Raw genomic sequence first — 11,093 nt, forward strand, 5'->3', positions numbered from 1 at the left:
CTCTGGTTTTACAGGATTTGCTTGAGGTATTATCCTTTGATCTCCTCTACCAATGCTCATCTTTTGGGCATTTTAGTAAGTCTGCCTATGGATCCTCACCTTTCTATTCAGTCATTCCTCAGACAGTTCTTAAAAGGGATTTTGCATGTATGATCACCTAGGAAACAGACAGAACATTTTTTGAAATCTTGATTTTGTGCTGGAAAAATTAATTATGTCAAAAAGATCAAAGCATGGCTGCCCCCAACGATTTTTGCTGTCACTGTTGGATTGAGAGACTACTCATGAGGCATCAGGATGCTTCTGCTCAAACTGTCTGCTAGGATGTTGGATCTCTGTGGAATGTGCATTGCTATCAGAAAATGTTGTGAGAACATCACTCATAGTCAGGCTGCTATGGCCTATTTACAAACTGGGTAAGATTAGAGTCTTCCCGTTTATTCAAGTACCACATTACAACAATGCTGTCAGATTGAATCAAAATCACTCTCTTGTCTCTTGAGGGATCATTCTAGACTTCTGGTGAAGCTAGGAGAACCACTGTCATCTCTCAAGATGTTGTTGTGTAAGTGAGCTTCTGAATGAGACCATGTACCTTGGACCTTTTTTCCCTCATACTACCCCCCTACCAAAGGAGAGAAGTGTCCAAGATTACCATGGCCTTGGGTGTGGAGAGAACAAATGGATGGCCTGAGGAAACTAGAGGAGATGCCCACCAGTGGATGTGCTGCCACATCATGTTAAAACAGATGGAGTAGGATATCAGATGAGTGTAAGTGGACCACTGCAATGACGGACTCCATAAAATGATCATATAATACCTTGCCAGAGGACAAGACATATGGAAGCTGCCATGTGCTTGAGAAGATGCTGACTCAGATAAGCAGGAGGTCTTGGAGTATGAAGAATCTGATTAGCTAGTTATTGAAGAGGTGCTACCCTTGAAGGGGGGAGTTTTGCTGTTTAGCTGGTTGTGAACAGATGGCACCCAATAAACTTTAAACACTGAATTTGTTCCAGGTTGGACTTCTCCACATTGACATTAACACCAAAGAAGAAACATAGTTGAAGTAGGTAGTCTATTGCTCAGATTAAGGACTCTCTTGATATTGCTGTAAGGAGTCAGTCCAGGTATGGGAACATCTGGGAACCCCACAGCCTGATCCAGGCTATCACCGGTGCCATGCACTTGGAGAGTACCTGGGTGGGGGGTGATCCCAAATAGCAGTGCTTGAAACTGATAATGGCTGACTTCCAGCTTAAAGTGCTAGAACCTCCTTGGAATGCCTATCCTTATGTGCTACTAGGCCTATTTGAGGTCTACAGAGTACACCAGATCATCTATCCTCAGTGTAGACAAGATTGACTTAACTGTTACTTTCAAGAATTTGATCTGTTTAAAACAGAGGTTTAGATGGGCCAGAGGTTCCCTGTTTTTTTGGCACCAAAAAGAACCCTGAATAGACCCCAGATCCTATCTGGTCTGGTGGGACCTTTCTTCCACTGAGTGAGTGGAACTTCTGGGAGGTGTTTTTGATTTAATTTTGGGAGTGTGTGGAATGGAATAGAGTAACTTCTGGAAAATGACTGTTAACACCATGAGTCTGTTATGATGGCCTCCCAAGTTTATGAGTGTAGAGTCAAACACTTCTTAACTCCTGCCAGAGTGGAGCAGTCAGGCAATTTTTCAAGACAGCTGGAAGGGTCTCCCCAAGGAATGGATCTCTGAAGCCCTGGAACTGCAGACCACCCCTGCCCCATGGGCAGCATCCATAAATATTGCCCTCCTTGCCTAGGGGGCACCATTGTTAGGATCATTCTGGGCAAAAGTTCTTTGAGGTGTAGAAAAACAGATTCCCACACCAGAGAGAGTTTTTCCCTCCTGTTCACTCCTTGTCAGCATCTTTTACTTGAAGCCAAACTGTGTGGTACCATCAAAGGGAGCATATAGGAAGGACACCTTAAAGTAGTACTAGAAGTTGCAAAGGGACATCCAAGCATGCAGGCGGGTAGAAATTCCAGTACCTTAAGCATGGCATACCATCCACTACATGGGATATAAGGCACATAGAGACATTATATAATAACTGCATGATGGATAGCAGAGTCTCTAGGGCTTTAAAAAAAGTCTAATGAGGGCTGAGTGACCACTAGCTTAGAGGATTCAGAAACCAAATCTCTTTGAAGTCTTGTTAGGTGTGCCAAACAATTTAACTCATGAAGAGCAAACATGGCTGGAGGTTTGGTGCACTTGCCAAAATAGAAGTCGAGGACTCCCTGTTTGGGTGGCGGACCACAGAGCTTTCTACTGAAATTGTCTTTTCTTTTTTTTTTCTTTTTTTAGTGGCTGCAATATCAATAATTGCATCCACAGGAGGCCCCTTATTCCCAAAAGAGCTGTCCTTTGAGGGGGGACTAAGGCTTTGTCTGGTTTACATGGAACCAGTTCCACAACATCTAGGCTTCAGAGGTCTAACCCCAACCTGTTGTCTCATAAGCTCCAACAAATCACAAAAATAGGCATCTTTGCAGTGGGGCTTAAGGGATCCCTGTCCTTCATGAAGGTCAGAGTCCTCAGTAAGAGATTCCTATCAGTAATCCAAGTGCTTATTCATGCACTGACTCTTCTTAGCCACCTGTTCTGGGACTCCATTGGGGGGCAAAGAAACAATATGGAGCTGCTGATTCAGGGTTGTTCAAGCCTCAGTGGCATAGGCTTTCCTCTGGCCAACTCATGAGAAACCTGAGATGAGAGGGAAAAAGTAGATGGATCCTACAGTGTAACTAAAGAACCCTCTCTAATCAAGATAAAATCCTCCCTATGACATCAAACAATGATGCCATAACTGGATGGCTAGCCAAAAATATACTCATATCTGAAAACCCAGGAGATCTCATCCTGTTGGACTTAACATCAACACTGGGGATAAGTTATCTAAGGCCAAGGAATTAAGGGTAGAGATGATTCCCAAAATCTTCATGTTGAATTCAAATCGCAACTCTTTCTTCTGATGCTATGGGAACAGGAGGCACTCAGATCCAAAGACACTAGAATTGAGTACATCAAGGAATGAGTCCAAGCCGACTGGGACCAATACTGACTCTCGGGTAGGGAGAGCATTTGTTGGAAATAAGTGCACTGGAGACAAGAAATCGCCCAGTGGAAGAACATGAGCAATTGGAGCCCAAAGGATGGGATCCTGTACTCCCTGAGAAGAGTGGGGACGGATAATTCCCAAGTCCATTTTAGCCTTGAAAAAGATTCTCATGAGTTGGTCAAGATCCATGTCCTTAATACTTCTGGTAGATCTAGCAGACCATGACGATGCCAAAGAATTTGGCTTGCTGGATTTTGAATGTTGTACACTAACCTCCTGGATTCAAAAAGAGGATGTTCAAGTCCAAAGTGGGAAAAATTCCATTTCAGGTGAAATCACAGTAAAAGGGTGTAAACATAAGTGGATTGTTATGCTGTACTGACAATGTCATAAAAAGGCCAAAATATGGCATGTCTACATCTAGTGGAGTTTGGCTTTATTGCCCATGAATGTATCCATAAAGGCTTAAAAAGTAAAAACTCATGGGCATTCAGAAGCCACGTAGCTGAAATATTGGTATGTCCTTAATGGGGTTATTTGCAGGGTATATATTACATTATCGAACTGTTAAAAGTTTGAATGTCATATGGTCGACACCATATGCTCAAACTTTTAAAAGTTTGAATGTTTCAAAGGAGATCTCCGTACAGTGCGGAATGGGAAGATTTCCCTTTCCTGCACTGTAACGCGATCTTGGAGTTGGTATATTTAAACAGCAGGGGGTGGGGGGTGCAGTGAGACTTGCCCCCCCCCCCTTGCTTAAAACGGTCCGGTAGGTTTTTTTTGCTATTGTTAATTTTTTTTTTAGCTTTTCGAACTTTTAAGAGTTCGATCATATGGCTTCAACCATATGACGTTTGAACTTTTAAAAATTTGATAACGTAATATACACCCTTGTTTGCATATATCCCATGGGCCTTCACTACAGGGAGGTTAAGGTTTTACACAGTGACTACTAGTTTGGCTGGGTTTTTACAGATCCTCTTTACTAATGGGATGTCTTTAAAGCCTGCATTTTTCCTGATATTAAAACACAGGAAATGCACTGTGCTAATAATATGATTTAGTAACTGGAAGGCACAGATATTAAATGAGATGTGACACATGAGCGACTATCCTTAAACTATAATAAATACATCACTTGGTAGAGGAATTAGAATCTCCAGAATGCTGAATTTATGAGCAAAAGCAAAACTAATAAAGGAAGGAAGAAGCCAGCTATTTATAAAAGACTTCATATACTTGCTAAGCATGGAAAAATATTCATCCTCTGGAACATGACTACTTTCATTTTTTTCCCTGAATTATGAAAGAAATACTCAGCCTCTGACCACTTTCATTGTTCCCCCTGAATTACCCTGCTTTGTTGAGAAATTTATTCTAAACTTTTCAGTTAATTGTATAACCTCAAACACAAACTATCTAAATTATAGGGCTTTCTATGACCATCAATTTGACATTCTTTAGTAATTGGCAGACCCTCCCTTAACACTGTTCTGCAGGTGCCAAACTTGTCAATCTACTGAAGGAGTTTTTCTGTTGGTCATGTGTAACTAACAGCTGTCACAATTTGTAAGGCACATGCAGCTACTTTTATTCCATACTATCTACAGTGATAACCTATGTGTCTTCTCTTGAAATTTGTAGTCAAATGTATTATATTTGTTCAAATTTACTTTCATTATATGACGTAAATTATCTTTCTCTATCCTGACATGCCAGATCTTTCCCTTAGGATTTGTGAAAAACAAGTACAACTTTCATTTCTGAAATTTATCATGTCCTGACGTTTTCTTTTTCATATTTGTAAGATATATATATATCTATATATCTATCTATCTATATATATATATATATATATATATATATATATATATATAGATAGATAGATAGATATATATATATATATATATATATATATATATATATATATATACACTATTTATTAATTATACAAAAACATACTGCTGATGCTTTATGTTAACCAGAATCAGTGAGTGTAACAAATTAATACATTTTGTCTGTACTGTGCAGTGACTTCAACTTAATCCCTACCGTAATTAAAAGTTTTGTCAGTAAAAATTTGGAAACTCAGTCTTGCATTACAATTTGCATAAGAACACATTCAAAGATTAAAACAGTACAGTCAGTGATTTTACAGTGAAGCCGCAATCATACCTCTCAACCTCTCAGTGCAAGAAATCTGAACAAAGCCAAAAATTAACAGTGGCTCAAAGACCTAAAAATAGGGACAGAGTTTAATTATTGTTCTTATAAACTTAGAAAGTTGCTACAATACCAGGATTTGTGTTAGCACACATTTTATGAAGGATATGGAGTCTGAAGCTCAAATGCCTGTATTTGGTGACTTTAATCCTCAATTATTTGCCAGTAAATCAGAAATTTAATGTGGAACAGATCAAAAATATGAGGCAAAAATCTGAACATTCTGCTAAAAGCTGGACAGTTGAGAGGTACGGCTGCAGTACTGAATGTTACAGCTGCTTGTGAATTGATAAGTAATCTCACATTTAGGTATTACAAACTGAACTTCTGCATAACTACCCCTTTATTCATTTCTTTTACTGCCAGGCACCTGCAATCAGAAGCTGTACTTTTATTTTTTATTTAATCATTGCTACACAACCGTAACCATGTGTCATAGTAAAAAAATCCATGCTCTCCTTCCCCAGTACATATGCAACATGTAAAAATAGTCAGTTTTTCTCAATCACAATTGACTGAAACGTGTCATTTCAAAGAGCTAGAAAGTGACAGCAGCTGCATGGCAATGTTTCTAACTGTGCTTAATTTTGTGAGGAACCTTTCACGGGCCAAAACTGAGAGCATTTACCCGTTCGTTTATGCAGCATTGCAGCATAACTAATATGTGTTCTTCATATGCAGAATTTTACAGCAATTACCTCTTTAAAAATGGTATAATTTTAGCCATTTATAGTCCTTTGAATGATCTCAACAAGACAGCAAATTTGCAAAAAATATAGAATTTCGACTATCTGGCATAGGTCATAAAGTCTGAGATAAATTCCTTTTTGGAAAAAATGTGAGATTTAAATGGGGAAAAATTCTGGAACTTCATGAAAAAGGCAGAAAAGACAAAAATGAAAGGTGTCAAAGAAGTTTTGATCAGTGCTAAACATCTAGTTGTTATGATAGGAAGAAAAAAATAAGTTTGAAATAAGGTCAACCACAATGAAAAGTAGAGTTGTTCTTTAAATTTGTTAATCAAGTTGGTCAAAGGTACTTTTTCATTGACAACCTGAGCATCAAGGCATAGAAAATGAAAAATATCTTGTGTGTATTACATTATGAATAGCTATATATTAATAGTACAAGCAGTAATACTGCATAGGTTAGTTTATTCTGAGAAAGCACTCAGTTCTACCTTTATGACAGCTAACGAAGTAGATAATTTATCATATATATATATATATATATATATATATATATATATATATATGTGTGTATATGGTTCCCATTCAGAAGCCTGAAACATCATAAGCCTGAAACCAAAAGCCTGAAAATTCAGAATCCTGAAAACTCAAAATCCTGAAAGCCCAAAATCCTGAAAGACCAAAATCCTGAAACTCAAAATCCTGAAAACACAAATAATGCTAATATGTCACTATAAAGACACTATCTTAGTATCAATTTGCATAGAAGGTTTAATGTAAATTACACAACCCAATCATCAGTTACTAAAACTGTTCTATTGCAGCACTATCTAAACCTTTTACATTATGCAAACCTCAGTTAAAGGCTGTCATTTTCAATAGTTTGACATACTAAAGGCCTGTATGCCCAGTCTGTTTTTATAACCCATTTTGAGTTCGACAAACTTGTTTTTCCCAATGTCAGGAGGATGATATAATAAACTCGTAGCCTAACAGAACTTGAATTTTGCTTGAGGTGGTACATGTTGCTCTTTTGCTTTATAAAGCAGTAACGTATTTGCTTGCCATTTGTCAACATCATACAAATTTCAGCATAGAATGTTTCATCCATTCTTGCTTTTCTCCATAGCTTGTAATCCTAACGTGGCCAACTTGTTGTTTATGCCGACTTTTACTTCTAGTAGGAGGGTTATGCATCCACATCCAACTGTAATGGTATCTCAAAAAACTTTGTGTTTTAGCCTAGATCTGCTGCCAGTCTCCAGATCCTTCCCACAAAAGTATTCTTGGATATGCTATTCATTGTGATATCAATATAACCATGATGTTAAACCTTTATATGTTGTCTAAATGTCAGGAATGATGAATGCTTTTTAACCAGGTGTTAGCTGATTCATTTCTAATAGAATAGCTTAGAATTCTGTTTGGTAACTTCAGCCAGTTTTTCCCTCATCATGCAAGACTCAAGTCTCAAATTTTGGGCAAAATACACATGCACTGCATGTTCTGACAATAATTCTAATTGTTGCAGATAAATCTATAAACTATGCTTTCTCCTGTTCATCCTCTGCCAAGCATTCAGAAAGTGTTGTTGCTAATACAGATTGCATTGCAATTGTATCAGCAGTATTGTAATATCTATTATTGTAAGCAGTCCACCTAATTTATCCTGTGCCTCTGACACTGCAGATACAATGTTTGCTTGTTCTTGTAGCCACAATGTCTAGTTTGGCACAGTGGATGCTTGTACAATCCATGCTGCAGTAAATGCATAATCATGTGACCAGCCCTGCCTGGGATAGTCAACTTTTACAGTAACACACTACTAAATCTCTCCATATGCAGAAATGCAGTGCCATGGCCACAGCATACTGTTCCAATGTGTTATATAACATTTGTCATCCAGTGAAACCTTTGGTCCAGCTCCAGTTTCACTATTTCAGTTTACACACGCTATCATGTTGCCAGAATCCTTATGACATGATGATGTTTCTTACAGATGCTTCAAAATTAAAACGCTGGCTATAATCCACTGGTCCATTATCAACATTCTACTGAAGCACATTTTTTGCTTCCTCATTTGCAACTCGCTATTGTGAGCCTTGTGCAAAGCCATGTTTTTCTCATAATTTATAAACTGTTCTCAAAATATGTCCTGAATGTGATAGAAAAGCTCTGCAAAACTCTGCTGCTCCAAGAAAACTGTGTGCTGGCTACTTTGTTTTAGAAATCTGTATTTTCTTTATGCTGTTCATTGTGGCATCAGGTGTTTCTCATATGACATTATTGCAAACCTTTACCAAAAATTTTACAGCAGTTCCTTCCTATATTTTATTTTTATTTTTAGCCTATCCTCTTTTTTGATGATGTTGTGCAACTGCAGACAAAGCTTTTTCCACATCTTCTTGCACTCCCATAATCAATATGTCATTGATGTAAACAAAAATAGTCACATCTTCTAGATTTCAATTGGTTAATGTAAAAGTTATTAAAATCTTTTGGCTTTTCCCGGTTAGGGGTCGCCACAGCGGAACTCCGGTCCGCTCATGATTGGCAGTGGATTTTTATGGTGCCGAGTTGCCAGCCCGATGCCCAACCTTCAAAGAACGCATACCCATTCACACTCGCACCTACCTGCACGTCTTTAACGTTACTCGACCGTGGCAAGGACATGTTAATGTAGTCATACTGAATTAATTCAAAAATAAATCAAAAGTAAGTGTCTTCTATTCATTTGTTCCCCCAAGCCATCATCTAATCTATTATTGGTTTTGTCATTGTCCTCCATGTGTTCCTCTAGTTAGGTCATAGTTTCTACCGTAGCCCATGCTTTGAAGCTTGAGGCCATAATCAACTAACTATACTGTGACAGATTGGTTGTCACAAACTGTCTAAACCAAATATTGTCAACTGGTGAATTGCTATCAGACTTAATGGTTACTGGCATGTGAAACATAGAGAAAATTTTGTCATAAACAGGAATCAAAGCATCGAGTAACATGGATATCATAGGCTGTCAACTGGGAATCTGATGTATTCATCTATCAATACCAATAAAAAATTTCTGGCACTAAATGGACCATAAAAAAATCAGTATTTTGGATAGTTCTGACATCTAGATAAGAACAAGTGGCATTTTGCTGAGATTAGATGGATAAAGCGAAAAATCATGAAAAGGTTCCTCCACCATGTCTTTCACACTTAGTAACCATGGAGCTTTTCTCACGCCATGGAATTTGATGTCATTACATCCAGCCTCATGTGCAGTCTCTGTATATCTCTTATGCAATGTCCTTAGAATGATTAAACTTGTCTCTTTCAAAAGACTGTGACCATCTACAGGCGTTGAACTTACACTTTGCTTTGGCTAGTCAGGAGTCCCTCTGATATGTCTGCTCATTCAAACAAAGTCTCTTTTTTATTAACTTTTATTAACTCTCCTAAAGGTATAGTAAAATCTGTAATAAACTTTGGGCCATAACTTGCCATGACTAGTAGGCATCTTCAGTCGTCTGCATTGCCTGGTGGGAATTTATATAGTAATGCCTTAAAATAGTATCCATCTGCTTACATTCATTTTCCTGAAAATATTAAACAATAAATTTGAGTTATACAGATATGTTGAACTCACAAAATCTCCTAATTGAATGTTAATCTTTTGTTTTGATTTTCTCAACAAATTTTCTCAGTAATTTTTTTTGTGTTTAGCTAAACAAAATGATGCAATAACTGTAAGTTCTCACACGTTGCACCTCGTAAATAATGTATTATAGTATATTTTAAAATTATTTTGATGCTGAGTTTACAGCAAAGATGAGTCTTCTATACATCATAACCCCTACATGATATACAAATACAGTAATACTTCTACTTTCTGAATGTATATTCTAATTTCTTTTAGATTCTTCACTTTGATGGGGGTAACAATAGGTGATGCATACAGTACTGACCTTATTATTCTCTCAGTAATGCCCATTTTATGTATTTTTCTAATTCTTATACTTACTTTTTAAATAGATTTATTATTTTTCTTTTTGGTTCAGCTACTCTCTCTGGTGTTCAATTTATGTTATTTTGCTTGGTATTTTTGAAGTTTTATATAATTAAATAGAGCCACATACTCATGTAATAACTTTATTTAGTCTTTCAATATGCTGTTACTATTCACTGTATTTAGTATCTATATCAGACTAAGTGACTTTGCAATATGGTAACTCACTAGGGACACTACCTTGCCTTCTACTTGTAACTTTGATTTAAAACACATAGCCTTTAATTGACATTAGTACCTCAGAATTGCATGTAAATATAGGTTCATATGTTTATAGGTTGTAGCTCTGAGCTTAATTTGCAAATATGCAACTGTTTATTAAATTTAATAAAAGTATCGGAGTCATTAGCATTTCAGTTTCTCTTGTTAATTGTTCTTACAAATAGCTCTATTTTTTTGTTACTGTTACTTCCAAAAATTATGTAAATATCTATCTCGCCATCACTCCAGTTGCATGTTGAGTCTGTTCTGGAATATTCTGCACATATGTTCTTTTATGCTATTTTTTATAAACTGAGACATTTTTATGTTTTTCTTTAACATATACCGAAGTCTTTAATAGAATTTTACATTTTATGTCACACTGATTTAATTTCTTGCACATTACATATTTTCCTTTGACAATTCATTGCTCATTATATGATCATTAACCTTCATGTTATCTGCAGGCTGAATTCTTATTTTGCCTCATATGTGTTAAATTCTTTGTTTTGGATTTACTGAGTTAATTATGGTCAAACTTTTAAACTTTGGACATGTTTTTCCTCTTTACTGAACTATTGTGACTTGTTAAATTGCATATTTCTTGCCTATACTTCTGACATTTCTAGTGATATAAGAAAGCCAGCTATATTTTCTAATACTAAGTCTTGCATCTGTTGTTGCATTGCATGTAGTTGTATGGTTATTAGACCTTGTCACCCCAGCTCTTCCCTTGTGAGTCTAGGTAATGTGTCTCGATGGATTCAGCTTGGTTTCTCTACTGCCATATTTCTTATTGTAGCTTTTTATTCACATACTACACAGATA

The sequence above is a fragment of the Protopterus annectens genome, chromosome 5.part0 (genome assembly GCF_019279795.1).
Source record: "Protopterus annectens isolate FY-2018-M chromosome 5.part0, PAN1.0, whole genome shotgun sequence".
Taxonomy (NCBI): domain Eukaryota; kingdom Metazoa; phylum Chordata; order Ceratodontiformes; family Protopteridae; genus Protopterus; species Protopterus annectens.